Genomic DNA, 24106 nt, shown 5'->3' with positions numbered 1-24106 from the left:
GCACTTTCTCATGTGGAACAGAAGCAGCACTACCAGCCAATTCCCACTGGGACTAGATACCATGCTGTCCCCAGCGGGGAAAACACACACTGATAAATTGGATAAAAACACTGAGATTTGCTGGTTCCATGGAAAACGCTGAAATATGAGCCACCTGCAAAATTTAAATAGGCCACATAAATAGGTCCTCATATCTCAGGCACAGCAGACACAAATAACTTACAGACCAAGCAGCCAGGCAGGGATGCTGCTCTGCTTCGCCTGTTGTCCAGCAGGAGCACAGACTGAAGCATGCATATTACAACTCACAGCATTTCTGCAAATCTGGCAGCAAGGGAGAGGGCAGCACACCTGAAGTACTCTTCACTCTCATCAGGCCATGCTGAAGTGGCCTGGGAGGAGCTGATTGCAATCACAGTCTCCTGCTGAGCCAGACAGACACTACAGAAGGCGGTATCCAGCTGGACTGGGCTAAGATATAGTAACAGTGCCACAAAGAATGACGGCTCAGAAAAAAAGGATGAATTTTGGGACAGCAGTGTGATGGACAGACCATCTATCTGTGTTCATATCAAAAATTAGACTACATCCCAGGGCACTCTCTTCATATGTAGCTAGGCATAAGAAAATGTGCATGAGACCAGCTCTTTTATGAGTAAGGCACACCAAACAAGGCCTTCAGCTCAGGATTCCCAAAAACATTCTTATTATTTTTTAAAAAACAAAGCCCCTTCATCTCCCATTCATTTCATATCAGGAGAGAAACACAGTAATTCACCATCAATTTTAATCATTAGCTCTTACTGGAAGCATCCCATTTCTGTAATGAATGAATGTCTGCTTAAGCGTTTCAGGGGTCAGACCTCCAGCCACATTTAGCTGTAGGGAGAAGTGCACTGACATTCCAAATACAGATGAAAAACCAAAAAGGCAAAAAAAACCCCACCCTCAACAAACAAACAAACCCACCCCAGTAAGAAAACACTAACCATCTCCTTATATCAGACTGGCTTTTAGGAACAAAGAACATTTCAGAAAAAAAGTAGATATAGGTGGAAATATACATAGTTCTAGCTTATTTCATATTCTGTGCAACTTCCATACAGGGTTTCATATGCAGAAATGGCTTTAAAATTCCTTACAGATACCCTACTACAGCTTAGTATCTCCAAGGTCTGGCTGGCACAGTGCATTTCTTTGATTCATAAACGACTTGTTGATGCTTCAGAGAGTGTCTGCAAAAAGCTGTTCAGGGTTTTTGACATTCCAAGTTACCAGCCTGGCAAAACAAATCGCTGTCTTTCACAAAGCCCCTTCTTCATTTGACAGAGCCCTTGAAGCCAGCGGGCAAAGGCCCGAGTTAAGACGCCTGCATCCATTGTCTCCTTTCCATCTGTTCTCCTTGCGCCTCCCCAAGAAGTTGGATCAAAGCATCCCCATGGGGACATCTCATTAAAAAGCAACTCCCTTCCTTGACCAGGTCACTGGCAGCATTGCACAAGGTTGCAAGTTCTTGTCCATCAGAAAATGCTTATAAATAGCACAGGGACAGCACTCTCCTTCCATTTTTAATAACAACTGCAGAAGTCTCACAGAAGGACTCCAAAAGGATGGGAAGGAAGGAAGGTTGTCGCTCTAAAACATTTCTCCTTTAGACACACCTGACCACATTAAGACAAAGCAGCTCAAAGACATGCAATTTAACATTAAAGAAAAGAGAAGACACCAACAAAACCCCAAGGGAGTGCTTCGAGCAGCAGAACTAATGAAGCCTCATTTTCTACACATTTGTATCTCGTGATTGATTAACTTCAGCACATAAGGAAGAGAAAGCCCCAGCTGAAACTTTGCCTGCCCTTCGGGCATTTATTACAACTCACTCCTGTGGGTTTTTGCATGTATTAAGGTTTGAGTTCAGGCTGTGGAGTCTCCTGCATTGGGGAATTCAGAAGGCCCTAGGGGAAGCATTTTTCCTCAGCTTAGCTCTCACTGCAAAGAGAGGCCATGCCAGTGCAGCAGCAGAGACAAAAAGGTGCTATTAATTTGCTGATATGTGATAACTTGTGAGAGCCTGAGTCCATAGACAACTTCATATTGCCTAGGGTGGACTGAATTGGAATCCAGAGAAAATTATCATTTCGTTTGGTCATGAGGCATGGAAACACAAGCATTTATGACCAAAGAGGTGTGTCAGATGCCCATAGGCACCATTTACATGGTAGGTTTTGCCCAAGCATTTGCTATTGAAATAATATTTTACACCTGAGACCAAGCTCTGACAATCCCCATACCTTCTTCTCCATGTGTTCAGAGCAGCCTGGGTGATAGGAGAAGCATCAATTCGTAAAGTGTCTCAAGCAGCACGGCTGCAAGAATGGCGACACCCCAAACTAGAGGCCAAATGCTGAAAACAGAGGCCCCATCAAGCTACCAAAAGCTCCCAGAAGGAGCACAGGCTCAAGCAGAGCTATAGCTGCTGCTTCTGGCAAGCACACTGCCAGTGCTGATCATTCATAACCACTGCAAGCACAAGGCTGCTGGGACCGCACCGAGCACCGGCAGCTCCACAGAATGTCAGCGCTTCAGGCTGAGCCGCCACTTCCTTGGCACACAGGAATCCCGGGCGTTCTTTGTGCCTGAAGCAATTTTACACAAGACAGCGACAAAGTAATTAAACTTTGAATCCTCTAGAAATAGAAAGCTTCACTTGTCGTTGCCGAGTCCCTCCTGCTGACAGGGAGCATCTTGATGATGACTGACATCACCTGGGCTCAAGGTGACAAACCAGACTTTTCTCACAAGTTAGTATCCTGCTGCACCATCCAGGATAAAGGGAGACCCCTTTTATCCTTTAAGCATTGTGCTTAAATATTAGATAGGTTTCTTTCCAGCACTACAGGTGGACAGGAGATGAGCAATGAGGTTTACATTGTAGAATCCCCAAACAATGCCACCAAACACACCCTATAAAAAGATCAGCTAGGTGATCAAAATACTATCTGTAAAGAAGAAGGTTTACAAGTCTGTCAAACCCTTTAAAATCCTGTCAGTCCTGCTTCCCAATTAAAACAATCCCATCTATTTAAAGCCATTCCTGTCCTATTCTCTTCTCTCTGTATGACTGTCTCACACCATTTATTGACCCATCAATCCCTTAAATTGTGAGACTGCTCCACGGCACATTACAAAACCTATGACCATTTGTTTTAGTGTAGCAGCAAACTTGACTGAGATTAGTGCTTGATTTTGTGTCCAGCTGTACAAATACACAGCAGACACTTCCTGCCCAGATCACGTAACCATGTAAATACACATAAGGGAATGTGGTGTTACATGCCTTCACAGAAAGTGAATGAGAAAAATCCTGTGAACTATCCACAATCATTCATAGTCTGTGGGACTATTAGAATTGCTTTCTTTAGTTCCAGCTCAGTGCCTTGTACTTTAATTCCTGCTTAACCAGCCCTCTCAGTTCACAAAGGAGTACCTCTACTACTAAGAGTATCTGTACTACTACAAAAGAGCATCTCTACTACCAAGCCAGTCAGTCAGCAATATCATCCCTCTTCCACATTTTATTCCCCAGAACATTTTACATGCGTGTGCAGTAACTTTTCATGAGAGGGTTCCCTACTGCCAACTGTTACGTGCAATATGGAGCTATGTAAAACAAATACTGTTTTCACATATAAAAAAAGAGACTGATAGACAGGAAGACCTCAAAAGCTAAACAGGTTAAACTGGAGCCACTGTGTTCTGTAAGTGAAGAGCGAGACCAGCACATATAACACATTCAGGAACAAAATATTAAATATTCAGATCTTATGTCACAATTACTTATGCAAAAACAAACAGTAAAAGAATATGTGATTCAATATAGTGCATGTGAGAGAAGATGAATGTTAAGTGCTTGATATACACACACGTTCTTAAATCATAAATGCAAAATTAAACAAGTAGCTCTGAGAGCCATAGAGCTAATGAAAACCTTTTTCCTACTGCTGTGTGTCTCATGGCTGGGCAGCTTCAGTGGCTGAGAAGGTGTGAAGGCTGTAAAGGAAGCTTTACTTGGCAGAGACAATTCTGAGGGCTTTCTTCTGGCTGAACTCTGAGGTGTAATAAAGAGCTGGCCTCACACTACAATTTCTCTCTCAGGTCAAACCAAAGTGCTCCCATCTCCTATACTCGGATACTTATTCCCAGACACCCCTTTTTCTTAAAGGCTCCAGTGTCTAAGAGCTGGAAGGACCTAGAGCTGCACTGAGTGGGGCGAGCATATGAAGGAGCTTGCACAAAGACCACAACTGGTTTCATTTCTCTCTTTGCTGTATTTCAGTAGCAACAAGAACTACTGCTGCAGATGACACCCTAAGCCTTGCCTGCTCCAATTATGCAAACAGGAGCACACCAATCTGCTTTTAAGTACAGCCTTCATGCTCTCGCAGTTCACCAAGAGGGAACAGCAGCAGCTGGTCAGTTAAGCAGTCAGAAAGTGGCACCAGAAGGACCTGTGACTATTAGCTAGGCAGAGGAGAGCAGGCTGGGTTTGCTTTCTCTTATTCCCCAATCTGCCAGATTGCACAACTGTGTGATTAACCTTTAGTCCAGCGATCATCAGGTCTTTCAACGTCAGAATGAACAGAAAAACCTGCTTCCAGATGTTATTGTGCTAAGTGCAATGTGCACATACTGGGATTAAAGTCGCAAAGAATAGTTGCTACGTTTCCTTTATTGTCTGCTTTGCAAGACATAAAAAGCAAAAATAACAGATTCCATAGCCTTAAAAACTTCCATAAAGCAACACGCTTACATCTCCAAGAATTGTCAGAAACCTTTCAGCCCAGCACGTTTCAGCAGATGGGTTTTCTAGCCAGACCTTCTGCACAGGGGTGGGAATATAACTCAGCAGATGCAGGCAGCACAGAGTGCTCACAGGGTGCTGCTCCCAATTCTTCTGTGAGCACATTCAGCAAGTCATTTTACCTTTCTGTCTCAATTTCTTTATCTGTGAAATGGAAATGCTGATACTTAAGTAGAGGAATTCAAATGAAGGCATACATTCAGGCAGGCTCTAAAGTGCAACAGTGCTGATTGTCAGAGACCTAAGAAAGCCCAAAATAGCTGCAAGAATATTTCACCTATATCCTTATTAGACTCTAGTTATTCCCAGAGGTGAGAAACACTAACAGTCTCTTGCAGGTTTAGTCCTATGTTAGAGGGGACTAAACTTAGACAAGGCTAGGCTGTCACCATCAGTGACCTAAGTCCTTTAGCTTACAATTTAATATTCTTTTTAAGAACTACTCAGAGCATTTACCCCAAACAATTTTAGCAGACATGCTTCCTCAGAAGTCCACTACTCAAACTAGTTGTAAGCTCCTTCATCCCCTGCTCTTCCTTGTGCCAACACTGTTCTTCAGCTTAAATAGCCCTCTTCTCTTCCTGCTCTGTTTTGACTCAATGTATTTACACAAGTCAGCTCCATTCCTTCTGTGTCTTGACTTCAGCCGCCAAAGAAACGTAGCCTCTGCTAAGTCCCTGTTCCCACCAAGGACTTTCTCTGAATCCTGAGAGACAAAGCTATAGCAGAACTGACCCTGCCTTTCTGCCATCATAATCCTGGTACTTATGAGGCTTTTTATTTTCTTTTTTTTTTACCCTCAGGAACACATGGTGAGTGCCTCGATTGTCAGAAAGAGTAAAGAAGCACATGAAACAGGTCACACAAGCGCAGTGTCCTTTATAAAGTATGCTACTGTGCATTACTATTTCCATTGCAAAAGAGACAGCCACAACACAGAGAAAATTCCTCCTTGCATAAAAAAAAAAAAACCACCACAGTAAAGGTCTTCAGAGCACAGGAGCTTCAGAACCCCAGCCAGGCCATGAGCTACATCCTATGAAAAGAGAGGCAGGATTCACAGCCCTTGTGTTAAACACTGGATAAGAAGCCAAAATTACCTTCGGAGCTCCAAGTCCCTGACATATATACATTTCATAGGACAGATGCCCTTTAGACATTACAATAGGGGAGGTCAGAGTAGAAAAAATAGTAAACACTGAGTTTAGGAATTATATCATGGAGAAAAAGAGAGATGACCCACGAAGCACACATTTGCCTTCTGCACACACCTGGAGTACCACCACACTTACAGCAAAGCGCAACTCCAGAGCCCTCAGCTCTAGATTTGTCCTCTCCCTCGTGGTTACAACAGCTGCATCCCACAACATCTACCCCATGTTAATGATGACAGCCACATCACCTAATGAGCCCCCCCCACGCCTGTGCAACTCTGGGAAGCAGCTGGCAAGTTCCTTCACCCATCCACAAGCTCTACATCTGCATCCATCCATTTCTCCATCAAGGGCTGGCCTCAGCCACAGCCCCACCACCCCTCCCGATTTTCAGCTCCTTCCTTCCACTCTCTTTAGGTGGGATTCATGGTGAAGCACCCATTGCCTCCCTGCCCCAGGAATTCAAGCTTCACTGCATCCCCTCTCTGTAACAACCATGGTACACAGGAACTGCAAGACACAAATGCTTTCTTCACACAAGTTTTGCCATAGCAGCTCACTCTCTCAGGTGGCTGGCTTCCTAGGGTATCAGAAAAGGATGTGTGAGCATCCCAGGCAGGCAATTATAGGATGACTAGTCCATGTTAAGAAAAGTTTCTTCCTAATCCTGTCAGATGCTTCTTGCCTTAATCCCTGAAGCTCTAAGATATATTGATCACCATCTCCTTTTATCCTGCACAACAGAGCTGCGTTTATTCTCAGATTCCTGGGCCATGCCTAATCCTGCTCACTTGACAACCTGAGAGATCTCTCACGGCACCAACTTCTGCTGCCCCAGTTAGCAGGAGTGTGCATATGTATTTCTCCATTTCAGGCAACTATTAGCTTCCCAGGGAAAGACTGACAGAACATTTAACCCGGCAGCATCTGCTTCATGCCTGAGTTTATCTGATGCCTGTGTGTGCACGAGACAGCAAATCCTGCAAAAGATAAGGCTTTTCTGACCCTCAGAATTACTGGAAGAATCCCATTCAAGTGCCCTTAGGAATGCCAGATGCTTCTGAAGGGAGTGGCAGGGGCAGCAGAGGACTGATTTTTAACAAGCAGAGGCCAGATTACACTTCTTTCACCAGTGCTAAGGCCATTTTTCTTTAGGGAGCTCAAAGAAGTCATCTGGAAAGACCTCAGCTCATACCTTCCACAAGGGAAGGTTAGTTACCACCAGAATGCAATGTAAGCTACCACCCTGATCCTCACATTTTCCATCCCCAGCAGGGCACCCAAGCAAAAATAACATTTCTGAGCAAGAAAACTCCACCCCAAGGCTCTTATTCTACCAACAAAAACATGCATATTCAGGTTTCACTTTACGATGCTTTTTTCACTAAGCCAAACTAACATAATCACTATCCCCCCTGTACACATAATTATTCATCCAGCACTGTTCTATACCAGTCACCATTTCTCTTACCTTTCGTGTGTGCTTCCAATACAGCAGCACCAGGCTGGAATTGTCCTGTTGGAGGGCTTTCCTTCAACTCCAGGGCTGCAGTTGGAGACTTTGACACACTCAGCTCAGTGCTGAATGCTCTTGCCTGACCCCCTGCATAACACAGGTGCTGGGATTTCATGTAGTGATCACTGAAGCAGACCATAGCTTATCTGGGCATTTTTTAAAAAAGGCTGGTCTCAAAGTTTCAAATCCCACCTCAACCTACTATAGTTTTTATAGGATGCAGCAATCAGTACTATTCCACTCAAGTGCATATTATTGATTTATACAGAGGTATGATAAGATTGTCAATGATTTCTATTCCAATCTTCATGCATCCTCACACTTTTTAATTTTTTGAGAGGGAGAAGAAAAGAAAAGAAAAAAAGCACAATCTGCTGCTAGGTATCGAGCAGAGGGTTTCAGTGCAAAGTCCTCTTCCCCCTTACTGATTGCAGTTAATCAAGAAGCCAGCAGAGCGAGAGACCCATCCACACTGTTTCCTCCAAGCTGTAACCTCACAGAGACCATGGCACATATGCCCCCTCTCAGGGGTACATCACAGGCAAGGCTCCTCCATTCTGTGGATTCTCTGCTTGGCTCTCACGGGCCAGACCCAAGGCCCCAAGTAGTGCCTGGGGAGCTTCTCCTTGTTCTGACAGGTTGAAAACTGATGGCTTAACCCTAATCTTTGTGCTCTGACTTTCAAAACAGCTTCAGACCTGCAAGAGTACTCTGCTGCTCACCTGAAATCTGCCCTGTTCCCCTCATGGGCTCCTACAATGACTTTTGTCCCAGTGTTTTCTTCACCTGGTAGAAAATCCTTGCACAGCCTCTTGCCTTCCTGCACCAACTGTTGAGGAAGGAGCCAACTGTCAGCTAAGGCTTGGTGGCTGAATGCAGGCCTGAGAGGATGCAACACAGGCATACAGCAGGCAAAGCCAAAGAAGAGAAAGAAAAACAGGCCATGGCTTTATATAGCTATACTGGGAACACACCTTTTCCTTCCATTCCTTTGTTTTCCCTGAGTGCCTCCACCTGCCACCACATCCTCAGCACAGGGGGATCTCATCAGAGGCATCAACACCGAGGCCCTGCCTCTCTGCATTGGCTGTACAGTGAATTAAGACAGCACGTTTTTTTCGCACAGGCCTGAGGACTCCTCCTCCAGCCCTAGTGGGGGCAATCAGGCCTTCAGCTGTGATCTCCCCTCCACAGCTGAAGGCTGTCAAGGGGCAAACGTGGAAAGAGTTCCTTTGCTCTGCTCTGCTTTTATGACTGACACAAAAAAGATGAGGGTTCTTTTCAAAGTCCCTTTTGAGCACTATATGAAGTAGGTTGCCTTGCTCCACCAAGCAGATCTTCAGTCTCCCTATCTGCCCACCTTCTGCACCTGTGGGGCAATCCCCCTCTAGGCTGTGCTGCCTTGCTGCTGTCTGTTTAGAACAAAGGGTTGGGAAAAATCACCACTTGGTGCAGGAGCATGCAGTGGATAACATAAGGGAGCCTTGATCTCAGCATGGCTGTGACTAGCAGCCAGAGCAGGACACAGCCACAGCACCCTTGGTTGGGTGTGTTTCAGAGCTGAGGACTCCTGAGCACAATAAAGGTCAATGTGGCTGAAAGAGGGAATATGTGTGCACCTGACTTATGATGTTCACCTGTTCAGAGTCAGCAGCGAGAAGTACCTCCAGAGAGCACCTGCCTCTCTGCATTGACTGTACAGTGAATTAAGACAGCCTGTCCTTTTGGCACAGGCTAATCTTAGGTGCTTTGAATTAGGCAGCGTGAATGGAGCTTCTTCTCTCGACCCCTCAGTAATTTCCCAGTGTCACTTAAATGCTACAAAAATCACATGGAAAGCTGCGTAGAGAGAGTACATTGGAGTCACTGCCATCTGCCCGAGTATACAGCTGGGGATATTAATAATAATTTCTTCTATTGGAGCTTGAGGGGAAAATAAAAAAAAAAAAAAAAAAACCCAAGAAAAAAAACAAGAAAAAAACCCCCCATGTGTATTGTAGCTTCCTGTTTGAATTAATCTCCTCTGACAACTGCTGATTTGGGTTTGTGATTCGATCCTCCATATGTCTAGTTCTATTGGTCAATTAAGTGCAGGGGGCAATTGGGAGAAGCAGTGATGCTTGGACTGATTACAAGAGGAAGCATCACACAGTAGTTAGGACATGCAAAGCTGGCTGGTGCACTTGGCGTTTGCACAGCCGAGCTGAGCACAGAGAGCTGCTGCTGCTCTTCAGGTCAAGGAGAATCTCCCTGGCTCCTAACAGAGACAAGACACAGCTGCCTGGCTGTTGACCATTTGTGAGCAAGGGGTACCGTTCCAGGGAAGGAGTGGGCAAACGAGTGTAAGGAATTGTGGGGAGCAGAGGATCAAAAACTGAATAAAAGGCTACAGAAAAATGAATAGCTTCTTCCATTACCCACTGCTGTAGAAAGACAAATATAACATAAGCCAAAATGTTATGAGTAGGGACCAGCAGAGAAAATGAGAATCAGCTTGTAATAATCCAGCTTCGTACATATGAGGGAAAATAAAAGGAAACCAGGATGTTAAAAGAGAGGTATATTTGAAAATTGGTAATGATCAAATAAGGGCTGTGGGATATAGTGTACAGCAAATTAAGTTACAGATCTGCAATGCCATATAGCAGCAACAGCAGCAAAAATTTAACATAATGCTGTGCTTCATCTGCAGAGAAATCATGTCAGAAAGTGAGGAGGTACTGGCCCTCTGTACAGATCTGGCAGGACAGCACCTGGAATGCTGCCCTCAATTCTAGGCAACACACATTTACAGAAGATGTTGATGAGCACAGGGAATTCAGAGAAGAGCGGCAGAGAAAAAAGCGATTAAGGGTCTGAAAGCACTGACATATGAGAAGAGATTAAAATAATTAAATATGTATTGCTTGGCAAGGGCTAAGATTAACCATCTACAAGTGTGTAAATACAAAGAAAGTAGAGGAATTATATTAAGGGGTATAAATATAAGTGTAATAGAGCAAAAGTAAACACAGGCTCAATATTAATAAAAAAACAACCACAAACAAAAAACCGAACAAACTTAGCCCTGAGGTTTTTTTTAAACTCTCCTTGAAAAGGTGATGCTTACTGCTTGCAGCAGCTATAGTGGCATGAAGAGAACAGGGCTGCAGTCATGCCTCAGTGGCAAGTCTCCACAGAAGGACCCAGAGAAGGCGGCAAAATCTCATGAGTCACCAGTGATTAGAAACAGCCCCAACTGGCCTGCAGACAGCTCAGCAGAAGCCAAGGCTGTGGCAGAGCCATGGGCCAGCTGCTGTAGCAGAAGGCAGCGTGGAAAGGGAATGGAGAACGATCTGTGTCTTCAAAGGTCACCAACCGCACTTTTCTTGGGCGCAGGGATCAGGCTTAGCTTCTCGCCATCCTCTCTTCTCTGTAGCGTTACACCCACGTCTCCCCTTTCGGCTACCTCAGCCAGGAGTGTCCTGGATGCCGCTCCCGGCTGCCGGGGCGTGTCCTGCCTTGGCTCGCAGCGCTGCCGGAGCACAGAGGTGTGTCCCCGTGTCACAGAGCCATCAGCAGCGGGTGCCTCCTGCGGCACCGCGACAAGAGCTGCTGGCACCGCTGCAGCACGCGCGCAAAAATTGGCCTTGTCACTTTAAATACATTAGACAATAAATCATCCCTCTGAGACAGCCCCAAAGGAAAAACAGGGGGAAAAAATAGCACTTAAAACCCCTTTTCTATTACAAAGCCTCTGGGGAGCTTTTAAACTTGGAGAGTTTTTAAAGTGAATTGCATGCTTTTTTCCCCCCTTTTCCTGCCTTTATTATCAATTGCTAACATTAGCCTTGCCTTCCCATGACCAAACTCTCGTTCAGACTTCTTTTTTTTTGCTTTCCTCTCTTTAGTTTCCTCCACATTTTTTTTCTCTCTCAACCTTACAAGCACACACATGAACACCCATAATGTCCGTGTAATAGTCTCTTTGCCATGTGGCATCTCCTTTTAAATTGAAATTACTCTTTGCCAGTATTCCTTTTACTCTATATTACTCTCCCCTCCCCTGCATTTCCCTTTGCTTTTTCATTTTCCTCAGTATTTCCCTCTTTCATCTCTCATTCTTCATGTCTGGTTGTACTGAGCAACTTGAACAAATTCAAAATGCTTTCCCTGCTTTTAGGAGGACTACGTAAATTTTGTACCTTGAACCTTATTTTATGATGCATTCTGATGGGTTTCCTTTCTTACAGAGCATATTCCTACCCTCTTGCCTTAGGAGCCATCAAGCACTACTGACCTAGAAGGGCAGTATTTTGTCCCTCCATTACAGCTCTCCGGTACCAGGTTTTCCCAGCTGGAATAAGGAATAGTGTTTCCTCCATTTTCCAGTGCTCAGAAAATCAAGAGTGGCTGTGCAACCAGATCCCCCATGCAATGCTTAAACTGTTCTCCTGCCTACTGCTTTTATTTGGCCTTAAATCTTTATCATTAAAACCTTGAGGAATAAGTCCAGTCTGGTTGTATACCTTTGTAGAGCTGTGTGGGGGAAACAGGCAGTGTTTTCCAGCTAAGTACAAGGATTTTACATCTTCAGTCACATAAGTGGGTGTGTGTCAGAGAAGAAAGAGGGAATGTAAGCTAAGTGAGGGCAAGTTTCAGGAACCTCCAACTCTGTGAAACAACGTGATGGTTTTCCACAGGCTGGGAATCAAAATGCACCTGTCAGCACCCAACTATCATAAAGCAACTCTTATGCCACAGCTGATCCAGCAGAGTCCTCCACAGGTGCAGTGAGTTCATTTTGTTCTGTTGCACCCAGAACTTACCCAGTCCATTTCCCACCAAGGTGGCCCGTTACACCATAGCACACGTCACAGGTCAGTGCACACTGGCATGGGCAGCAGCAGCTATTCCAGCTGACTGTTCTTTGCTTCATTTTTTTTTTTTCTTTTCCTACAGGTGCAAGCCCAAGGTTTCCTTGTGATCTTCAGTTCCTCATTGCTGCCACCTGAGTGCCAACATTACCTTGGGTCAGAGATGTGACTTCTAGAAAAGCACAGCAGAATCTAGTAGAAGAAAACAGGCTGACTGACAGTGGAGTTAACCAACTTGGACCCTGGCAACCAAAGTCCTGGTGAGCAAGTGGCTGCATGGTGCTGAGTTGCCAGCTGACATTTAACCATAACACCCAATAAAATGCAGTAAAAACATGGTATTTTCTATCACTAGTGATAGTGAGAGAGTCAGGGCAGCAAAAGCAAACACACTTGATAGCTCAGCCTTTGCATAGTGTTGGATTTGCCCTTTTTGGGGATGAATTAAAAAAGGAACAGAAATCACAATGCTTAGTTGGCCCCACATGATAAACTGAACAGGCTGAAGCATAGAGAAGAGACAATAGAAAAAGGAGGTGTAGAAAGAAGTAGAAACCACTACTCTGACACCCTGTGGCTTCCTGCTCTCCTCAGGGGTCAATACTCATGCTTATAAGCCAATAGGCAAACTTCTTATCTCCAGCCCATGCCTCTCCGTGCTTCACAATCTCTTCGCAGCCACAGACTGTGGCCAAATATCAGCCCCAGAACAGCCAGGGAAAGGGTGTGGAACACACAAATATGGAGGACTAAAGCCTGTGTGGAAGGAAATGCTGCATCCTGGGTGCCTGTCCAGGGAAGCAGGAGGTGGGGATGGAAATGAAAGGTCTATGTTCTCCCTAATCATTTCCGCCACAAAAAGGGAGAGAGTGCGACATACACCAGTGGATCGCGGCCATTAGAAATGAACCACTGGTGGCTGGCAAATTGTAAATTAGAGAGCCAGAGTGAGAAGAAAGAAAATCAAAGGGGGGACGAGGTCGTGTTTTATTTCACTTGTAGCGCTTTTCAAATTCAGCCCTAACCAAACCTGATTAAAGTAAATCCCTTTTTTACGGCCTGTGGAGTCTATAAGATTATGGTGTTAATGGAAGTGTGATTCGATCCGTCAGTAATGGTGCATGTCGGGGCCCAGGCGCCTCAGACAAGTCCATTTTTTCAGATGTATTTATTGTTTTTTTTCCCCCTCTCCTTTCTGTTCTCTGCATTGCAGTGTTTAATTGAACAGTTTAAAGTAATTCTTCTTCAAGGCCCATTAATTGATTTTATTTGTGTATTCTCCAGGGGTCAAGAGGAAAATATATAATAAAACATAAACTCCAGGTCTGAGTCTGTCACAGTTCCCACCTTCCCACAAACATAAAGCACATTTCATCTTCAGCATTTCAGATTTTTTTCTCTCCCCACTCTGATTTCCCTGCACTAGCGCTCTCAGGTGTTAGTTTTTCTGTTTCCCTTTTCCAATGTTTATCTTTAAAATTTGCCACTGTTACTGAGAGCACAAGGCAGCAAGCTCCCTCTCTTTCTTTTCCTGTGCAACAAACACCACCTCGGTTTTAAAATGCCCCTTTGTTTTTAGGTTCTCCAAATGATATTCCCTGCCCCAAGCTGAGCAAAGGGGAGGGCGCTGGGTTACACACATTTGTAAACCACTGGTTCTTGAAGCTCAGGTCATTTCCTCTGCAGCTGGGGGGGATTTTTGTAAGCTTCTCAGAAAACACCTCCTGAGGAGTCTGCCTCTTTCAAACTGCACATGAGTCTCTGTGTGACAGCCAAAAGCTGCTTCTTTCTGCCACTTGGTCTGCAAGAGGACCCCGTTTCCTTCCCATCCTCCCCAACACTCAGCAAAAGGTAACTGGCTGTTCCAAATAAATATATATTGAGCTGGCTTTGTTTACTTCAGATACTGCAAAGCCATTTGTTTCCTTCAGCTCCCAGCTCCACTCCCTAAAGTTGGCCCCAAATACAATTTTTTTTTCAGATTCCCCTTGCTGAAGCCCTTAGTCTCTGCTTTCATGCTGTTCTTCTGCAGTAAGTACATTTTTTTTAATAGAGTTTCCAGAACACAAGGGGTTTCTTTTTATTATTATTTTTAAATCACAAAATGTGCCAGGGAAGTTTTCATCCTCCCACTCACCTCACTCAGATCTGTTCCACAAACTGCCTCTAGATTAATGCAAGGAAAAAGACGCTTTTCCTTTTCTTTCCACCCTGTGATTGACATGGTCTGGGTGCAACATCATTGCTGCAGCTAGGGCAGTTCTCTGGGGCTGCAGCCTTACCAACTGGTTTCATGCAGTCCTGAGTTTGTTTTGAAATTTGACATCACATAAGGTACCAGATGGGACCAAATCCAAGATAAAACTCTTACCAGTAGACCTCTTTTTCTGTCTCCTCCTAGCTGCAGAAAAAAAAAATCTCTTCTATATTACAGCTGATGGAGAAGTTATGGAGGCAGAATGTAATTACCCAAGAGTGGAACTTTGCCTTACTCCCTTTACTCTTACAAGTACTATGGCACCTTTAAGCAGGCAGAATTTCAGATTTATGTCTGAAACCATAGCAAGGGAGGATTCACTAAGGTTGTGCAGGGGAAGAGGCAATGGTAAAGGCAAAAGAAGAGCTCCCCCTGCTAACTCATCAGCAATCTTTTGCTCTAAGATAAGCTTTCCATGGAAGGTTGAAAATACAAATCCAGTTATGTCTCTACTGATCTCCTGCATTCTGGCCAGAACAAAACCTATGTACCTTGAGGTATGATCAGACCTAGGGCATTGCCCCCCATTGTCACTGGAGTGCAGTTTCCTGGACTGACAGTTTATGGATGAGCAGGTAATTGCTCTTTTGACAAGACCTGGGGACATTACTGGGAGGTGAATATTGTCACCTGGTTACTTCTAGGAAGTATTTACCACTATGCCATGGTATTTTCCAGTTATCCTCATCTTCTGGCTCTAGTTTTATGAGTGCATTTGGAACCACCACCTTGCCTTTTCACATTTACTTCACTACCTTCTTTCTTGCTCTGCTGAGATATGTTCTGCTGAGATATGCTCCGTAACGCCTCTGCCTGGTGATTAGCCTCTTCTACAGCAAACAGGGCCATCTCACTTTCTTAAAAGAAGACAGTATTCTTAGCAGGACAGTATTCTTGTAACAGGAGCTTCCTCTATCTGGAAGTATGATGATTTTTGGAATAAGGAAAGGAAGTTCTCTTGAGAAGTCTGATCTTCTGTGATTTAAACGTAAATCATTATCTATCATTTTGCTGTCTGCAGAGACCTGTGTCCATGGCACAGAGCTCCATACTGTAGCTCTTGACCCTGGACAGTAATCTTCTTAACTTACAGCCAGACTCTGTCAAACAAGATTTAAATAAAATTTCCTCTGTTCATACACGTTGAAATATATAACATCATCCTCCCCACAGTCTCGTGTCAAGATTGAGCACCTCTACAAGTCCATTATCATCTGAATTCAAAGGATCCATCTCCTCTTCAAGAGCTTTCATCCTGATCCATCTTGGTGTCTTTTAGGAATGGTTTTACTCTTTGTATTTCAGCTATAATTTCATTTCAGCGTAACCTTGACCTGCCTATGCTACCAGAGCAGATCGCCTTCGTCTAATTGTTCACCCTCCCCCATATACATATGAAACTCGGTGTCCTCCCTTAGCTAATATAATACAAAGGAATCAATCTGTCAGGCACACATACCCTCACAGCCTCAGCAAATTAACCTTGCAGAGTAATTAGGGCAAGCGCCATGGTGTTGGTATCATGGCCTCATTTTGCTGCTCAAAGCATTAAAAAACTACCACAGCAACAGCTACCAGTTAAAATCAATAGCCCACAGCATCAATGAGAATAAAGCTAACCACGTGCTTCCTTGCTTCCTTGTTGGGCCATAAGGGTGCACAGAGGAGTCTGGAGGTTCTGGAGGTCACTCTTGTCACAGCTTTGATGGAGGCCAGACTTGAGGAATGGGTGCTCTTCAGTGAAGGCTCTCAGAGGCTGGGGCAGAGGACAGATTTACTGGGGAAAGATCATAAGAAGTTGCCACTCTTTCCAGGCCTGTCATGGCCTAGGAGCCACAAAAGTCAGACAGTTTCTATTTGCATTGCATAATTGGCGGAGCCTGTCACAACACTGCGAAAGCCAGCTGCTGCTTTCTGCTCAGAGCTAATTCCACCTGATTTATTTAATACTGTAATGAATATAATCCTTTCTTGCCAGCCCCCTCCCCACACACTCAGCCAGCAGTTAGAGACAGCAGACACTGCAGACAAACCTGCACAAGCAGGTGGTGCAGAATGCCTTGGCTTTTCCAGGGACTGAGCGCTCAGCGCTGTGTTCTAGAGAGAGCAGTGGGACACGTGCTGGGGAAATGCAGCCATGCACACTGTTTTCTCACACATAGCAGAGGCTTTCAGATCTGCAGAGATGGCAAATGTGTGGACAACAAGGTGTGACCACAAGTGAAGGACAGAGCATAGCACTGTAGGAACCCAGATTTCAGACAGACCAGGAGAGATTGAAAGAGATGTTGCGAGGGGTTCAAGAGGTGCAAGGGGGTGAAAAGGGAAGATACTCAAGAAGGAGGGTAAAACAAAGCCAACTTGCTTAAGCAAAGATGCCAGCAGAGATGGTGGGTTAGGACACAGTATCTAGAGGAAGATCTGCTGGCAGGACTTTAGCATCTTCTTCCCACTGAAAAAAATATAAAAGCCAAGACCACTGTAATCTGACGGTGACCAAGCCAGGGGTAGCAACACCTGAAAATCAAAAAGCTCTGGAATGACAGTAACTTCTGGTGAAATTTGGCAATCATTTAGCTTTGAATCTTCTACCCTGTCAAAGTGCAAGCAGGTCAAGCCAGCAAGAGAATGAGTTCTGCAGGACAAGAGTGGCTCCAGGAGCTGGACTGAAGTTTGAGCTTTTGAGAGAATAAATCAGACTGTGGCTATGAGCAACACCAACAGTCGCAGCCATGGAAATACGTAAAAGGGAATGGGAAGGGAAGGGAATGGGAAATACTTCTCTCCTCCACACAGCATCTAGGGACTGCATCTAGAGGAAGAAGGGAAGCCTGATACTCCTAGACTCTCTTTGCCAGGGCAAGACCAAAAAATGACATGCAGCCTAGCCTTTCGTTCAACAGCAGAATCAATACTGGTTTAATCATGTTCAGTGGGAACTCTGACAGGATGCTTGGAGAACGAGACAGCATTCCAGAGGGCTGCTTTGGTGTCACAGCTGTAGGGAACAGATGCAAAAGATGGGAAAAGAGTCTGGAAACTACTGAGGGACAGACATGTTTAACTAACAGAGGATGAGCCAGACAGAGAGAACTAAGAAGTCTTAGGATGTGGGGAAAGAATATTGTTCCACAGAAAACAAGTGTCACAAGTATTTGCTGGCTCTGGAAACATTTCATCTGCTGTTCCCACCATGGAAATGGCTGGTTACCCCCAGACAATTTGAGCCCTTATGTTTTATGCCAAATTCTGTTTACTGACCTGATTTCAGAGCCCATGACAACTGAGAAGTTGCAGAAGGTGGCTGCAGCTGGGCAGATTTTCTGTCACATTAATACACAACCATAATTTTCAGCTTGTAAATTGTTTAGGGAGATACTTTCATGAAATGAATCTGTGCCCAAACATGCAGAAAAGAAGTTCTCTTTAGAGCATCACATACTGCTGGAGTTGTGAAGTAGATGGTTAAATCCAAACACTTTTCTTCCTGCCCATCTTAACTGTGTGTTTCCCAGAATTCAGAATAATTAATCTGCAACACGTCCAACAGAAGCTGTACATAGGAACTATCACTGATGCACGAGCCATGATACTGAAGGTACACTCTCATCCAGATGAGCTGCCACCTGGAGTGGACAGATGGAGATGAAGGGGAGGAGGGATAAAAGCCAGTTGAATGAATGGTTTCATTAAGCTGCAAGGAGGAAGGAAAGTGTGTAGAACCAAGAATCAAGAGTTTTTAGACACTAGCAACATGGCAGTGAGTTTGTATCACTCAGTGGAACAAGGACCTTTGCCCCACCCTGAGGAGAAGTTTTTCTGGTTTCCTACCAAGAAAGAAATAGGGGTACAGTAACATTCTGACTTTACCTTTCTCCCTGATCCTTTGGAAAGGGAGATCCTAGGGAAAGACATGCTCCCCCTCCCCATCCATCCCTTACAACAGACACAGAACACTCAGGGACAGGTCTGCAGAGAATGAGTTAGTTTAGAACCCCAGCCAGGGTGGAGTGGCTCAATAAAACTGCCAGTCTCTCATATTAATACCAGGTCTTTGGGTAATAATCCCAGGCTCTCAGTGACCTGGAACACCAGCTATGCTACCAACAAACTCAAAGTCACAAAGACGACTGAGTGTGAAACCAGATTTAAAGATTTAGTAGCTATTCTCAGCAGTCTCCTGTTTAGGCAAAATGCGTCAAAGGCATTTGGAAGCTCTGAGAGGTGCCCTGAAATGGTAGCTGATTTCCTGACTGACAATGACAAGCAAAGCAAGGGGCTTATCTCTGAGACAGGAGGAGAAGGAAAATTGCCACCAGCTACAGGAAAGAGCAGATCAGACTTCCCAGAGAAAACACTGCTCCCTCTGCCAATGGAACCTGCCTCATCCTCCTCCAGAAAATGTATTTCAGAGGAAGAAAGGAAGGAGTTTGAATGGGTGAAAAAAGCCGAGGTAGAGGACTGTCATTGGGAATCTCGATGTTTGCAGGATCTCTGGCCACACACCCTCTTCCCCTGCCCATTAGAGCTCACAGACACTCCAATCTACTCAGGTAATGACTGGAGGAAACAGATTTCCTATCCTCGGATCTGCTGCCATTCCTGAGTTTGCAGCAGACATTTTGTAATCAGAGAGCCTGTCAAGAGAGACAAGAGCCTTTAGCAGAAAAGAAAAGTTAATTGCGGAACAAGGGATTTAAAATCTGAGCAAAAGGGAACAATAAAAGAAACAATTATGGAGTTTAACCACTGCTGCTGGCATGGTGTTGAATGTCATTTGTCCTTAGCTACACTGATACAGTTAAACTGCACACTCAAGGCTGATGTTTCTGTTTGCTGGTGATTTTGGAACATCAGCAAAAGTTTTGTTTCAAACGAAACCAAATAATTTTTTCTATTTCAGTCATTTAATTAAAAATGATTAGGGGTTTTATTTTAAAGAGAAGTTGCTTCCAATTGACACGAACCCAAGAATTAATTTTTTTTTTTTTTTTTTTGAAAATGGGAAAATGGAACATTTTGATTTTGGAGGAATTTGGGGATACTACTTTGAGAGCTGTCAAAATAGACACAAAAGCGGCCATGTAGTCAGCATTTATTCCTCTTCTTTATTCTGTATGCATTCAGATTCAAACCCAGCTGAGACCGTAACAGTCCATTTTCACAAAGCAGATTTAGGGCCGGTGTTTATTTTGCCTTTTATGCACATTTCTAAAGGCGTATTTGCTAAGCAGAAGTGTGAGAAACTACTGCTTGACCTGAAGCATCTACAGCTGGCTGGAGGAAGCAGAATTTCTCTACTCTTGCTCCAAGCAATTACTAGTAGTTCAGCATTACCAGGATTAAATGGTAGCATTTCTGCTATAACCTGCTACAGAGAGCAACTCAGGGCCACTCTGCCTCCCCAGGTGGCGGTGGGGAAATACAACCTGAGTACTGTGCCTTTCATAGAGGGAACTGGCAATCTATTTTATGTATTGATGTACGGCAGAAACCATCTCAAGCTGTTTGGGACTCCATCTACACACAGAGCTGTAATTGTTTTGTCCCTTGGCAAAAGTCTGCAGAGGAAGGGAGGCAGAGATTTACTCACTGATTAAGCTCCAACATGACACATACACATCTGACTGTAACTTTCTTGCAGTTGTACTTTACTCCCCCCAAAAGAGAAATTCAGGTAGAAATGACCTGAATTCCATTTGGTCAGATGGGGTTGTTCCTTGAAATGGCTTACAATCACTGTTCTCCTAGCTAAGTCTAAACAAAAAGGGCAGTCATTTGGAAAGGGTTCATCTGAAATTAAGCACATAATGCGGAGAGATGAATTTCAGAGGTGTTGAGTTCTCACAGCTACCGCCCTTATAGTATCATTCAGGTGTAAATGCAATAGGAATAATAAGGCAGGTGGAGGGATATGGGACCTGGGAGGGCAGTTACCCCAGACTTTAACATTAGCACTTCCAGGAAAAATAGAGATGCCCTAGTAAGTAAGATAATATGGAATGAGTTTTGAATCAGTCAGTGTTGGCACCCAGGAAATCCAGAATAACAAAAATCTTTATTATAATTTAGTTGGTCTTCACAAAACCAAACAACATGCCTATTTTTATAGCTTAAAACCACCTTCAGGTAAAGTGATATTTTCTGTCATTCTGGTTTTTACAGGAACTACTAAAGAAAGGCAGGTAAAGCAATTTTGTTAAAGCTTCACCAGCAGTTTTACAGAGAATATTGAAAATGAAAGACCCTGTTTGGAGCCATCAAAGTAGGATGGTCTGGGTGGGTCAGATCTGCCCTGTGGCTCAGCTGCTTCTGGCCAGCCCCTGCTGGAGAGAAGGTGATGGATGGCAACGACTGTGACAGCGTGCTCCATCCAAAGAGCTGAGTGCTCTCGGGCACAGCCAAGCTCCTGCCACCATAAATCCCTCTTGCTCACACCTCCCTGCAAGCTGCAAAGCAAGACCCAAAAGTGCAATTGTACTCTGCACTCATCAGAGGCAGACACAGCCAGCAATGCAGACTGTCAGCCAAACTATGCCCACTCAGGGACAGAAAAACTTAACTGGGGAGTTAAGAGCTCATTTCTTACTCTGTAGTTTGGGGGCTGGTCTGCCAAAAGGAGAATATTAGACTAGACAGCTTCTGAATCAGACACATTCAGCAACACCTGTGTTTGTCAGGGAAAAGTATCCTTTTGATACATTTGCTTTTGCCTCATTCTTCTCTGTTTGAAGAGGAAGTATCTGTAAATAATTTAAGCACATCCCTTGCTGGCTGTTACTGTCCCAAGGTCTTCCTTCCATCAGTATTCTCCAAAAGGAAGCATGCTTCTTTTCTCTCATAATGCACTAACTTTTTCATTGCTTCTTTATGCTCACTTCTCACCAATCTAAATAATGGATCAATTGAGGTTTTATTCTTTGTTTTAATTAGGTCTTGAATTTTGAGAGTATTTTACTGTAATTACTTCATTAAACGTGAACTGAAAAGCAAAAACCTTCCAAAACAAAGAAAGCTGTGTTTGTGATTTTGTATATTTTCTTTTTTATTTTTTATGACACATAAAGGCAAACTCAAAACTCTAATAGGGTATGGAGTTTTTCTCTCAGCTCTGTGTCTGGGTAAATACTGACAGCCTGTGCTCACTGTTTCAAAACAGCAGAGAGAAAGAAAGAGAGGGGCAGAAGGGCAAAATACGGCTATGGGGCAACTCAGTCAGTCAGTCTTTGACTTACAGTGGTCTCAGCATACTAAAACTGCTTTTATTACACATCCATCTCACTTGTATGCAATTGCCTATGCACTTGATCCTTTATTTCAGGCCAAAATAATAGATTATGGAGGTACCTAAGTTACACCTTCCTTTTATTTGAGTGCAAACAAGTTGGCAGAAAACCAGTATCACAACTTCCTACCAAGTCCCCATCACACCAGCATAATTCCTCGCTGATTGACTCCACGGTTTTTTGATCCCTTCTCCACAAGTTGGCAACTGTTTGACACTCAAGGTGAAACAGAGCGTTAAGCCACAAAGCTTGTATTCACAGAGAGGCAAGTGGGAAAGAGAGTGCAGGGAGGTGGGCAATAGGCTGAAACTGGAGCAACAGCTTCTTCTGGTTTGGGAAGTCCATGGTCAAATGCTGGTTCAGTCAGGAGAAGTTTCAATATCAAATTGAGAGGTCCCCAAATGGAGGAAGTCTGGTTCCTCACACTTTGTTAAATACTCCTGGATTATTTTTTTACTGGGGAGAGGGAGGGAAGAAGGAAGGGAAAGAGGATATGATGGAGGGGGAAGATTGAGTCTGCTTTTCCCTCACCAAAATTTGGCTCAAATTCTAAAACAGATAACTTTAGAATCTTAATATTTCTAGTGATAAAAAATGAAGCAGAAATGCACATTTTCAGGATACTGTCTAACAAATTCCTTATAAAACAAGTCAAGAGCATGAGAAAAAAGAGGACTGATATGCAGTGCATCTTAAAAACATAAAAACCCCCTTCACAATCATTCCTTCTCCCTGTTCCCCCGAGACTTCTAACTTGGCTAACAAACTGAGATGCAACCAGGAAAACATATAGCTAATGCATCCAGATTGCTTCAGTTCTGGATTTGTACAGCCCTTAGGACAAAAAGATTAATTCCCTTGAAGATTAATTGTTTTAAGCACTTATGCCAAACCAGCAAGAAGCAAGAATAATTGCAGTCTGAAAAATCAAGAGGATCTGTGGAGAAGTCCAGGAAGACTCTACAATGCTATAAATCTCAGGGTGCAGATCTTAAAGTTATATTGTGTAATAATCATAACAACAGAACAAGGTGTTTTATGTATAATTTGATAAAGCATCCCATCCCAAACTTATTAACACAAAACCAGTGCTGTCAGGTCAAAAGGTCCTGCTAGTTCCTGGGCTGTGTCTGACACTGGCCACAAGCAAATGCCCTATGAAAGGGCTATAAAAAACCTGATAAAAATAGAGCAATGTTTCTCCCCAGTATATTCTCCCAGCATACAGCAATGTAAAGCCTAGGGACTTCCTGAGCCAATGTTTACCTATGTATTTGAGTTTAATAGCCCTTGATGGACTATTCCATGCACTCCCTAATCCTTTTTTGAACCTATTCTTACTTCTGGCCTCCCAGACAACCCGTGGTGACAATTTCCCTACTTAATTGTATAGAGAATGTATAATACAATGTGAATATTGCAACTAAATGAAGGCTAAAGGGGAAAATGATAAGTCTGTGAGCAGGATGAGAGAGAGAAGGGGAGGAAATATTTTGCATGATTAAAGGGGATATGATAAGGAGTGACAGGCTGAAATTATATTCAGCTCAAAGAACAGAAAAGATCTCAGTCTGTTGGGTAGTTATGTATGCTCCCAGTGGATGTGTTGATAACTCCACCTTAAACTGGACAGGATAATTCACTCATCTGGCAGCAGTACCTGGGGATATCCTTTTCTGGAAGGAACAGCAAACAGTCTGGATATAGAAGCAATTTTTTAAGCTTAGAATAAATTTTTTGCAAGCACAAATTTTCAAAGGAGGGAAGTTTTCTAAAGAGAAGTCTTGAACAGAACTCCTATCTGCTGCAATGGACAAGGAAGAAAGACACTACATTTAATGTTGTGAAAGGGCTGCGGGCTGGGAAAGGCTGTCTCTGGCCTTACAGAGAGGAGGTGTGTGGTACAGATTGTTGTGGGATGACTGATGCCAATGGCTCTTCGCAAGGCTGCATTCGATGCTGTTTTTCTTAATGTGTTCGCTCCACTCTGCTGCTTGGTTGGTAAATTTTTGTTAGTCAAACTGGCCAAGAGGGAGCTGGATTAGTACAAAGGGAAGATTGATACGGCTACCATGGCTGAGACCAGAAACATGCATGCGCATATGTGTGCACTCACACGCACACAAATTTGAAGGGTATGAATCCCTTAGGCATCCAGGTAAGTAAGGAGGAGTAG

General features: G+C 43.9%; 1 protein-coding gene across 1 annotated transcript in view; it reads right to left on the bottom strand.

Annotated features, from left to right (window-relative positions):
• LSAMP (limbic system associated membrane protein) overlaps positions 1-24106 on the bottom strand; it is a 1003861-nt gene that overhangs the window by 722092 nt on the left and 257663 nt on the right. The gene's annotated exons all lie outside the window — the stretch shown is intronic.

Source organism: Corvus moneduloides, chromosome 2 (assembly GCF_009650955.1).
Source record: "Corvus moneduloides isolate bCorMon1 chromosome 2, bCorMon1.pri, whole genome shotgun sequence".
NCBI classification, from domain to species: domain Eukaryota; kingdom Metazoa; phylum Chordata; class Aves; order Passeriformes; family Corvidae; genus Corvus; species Corvus moneduloides.
The sequence above is the reverse complement of the archived record's forward strand: the minus strand, read 5'-3'. Positions and strand labels throughout refer to the sequence as shown.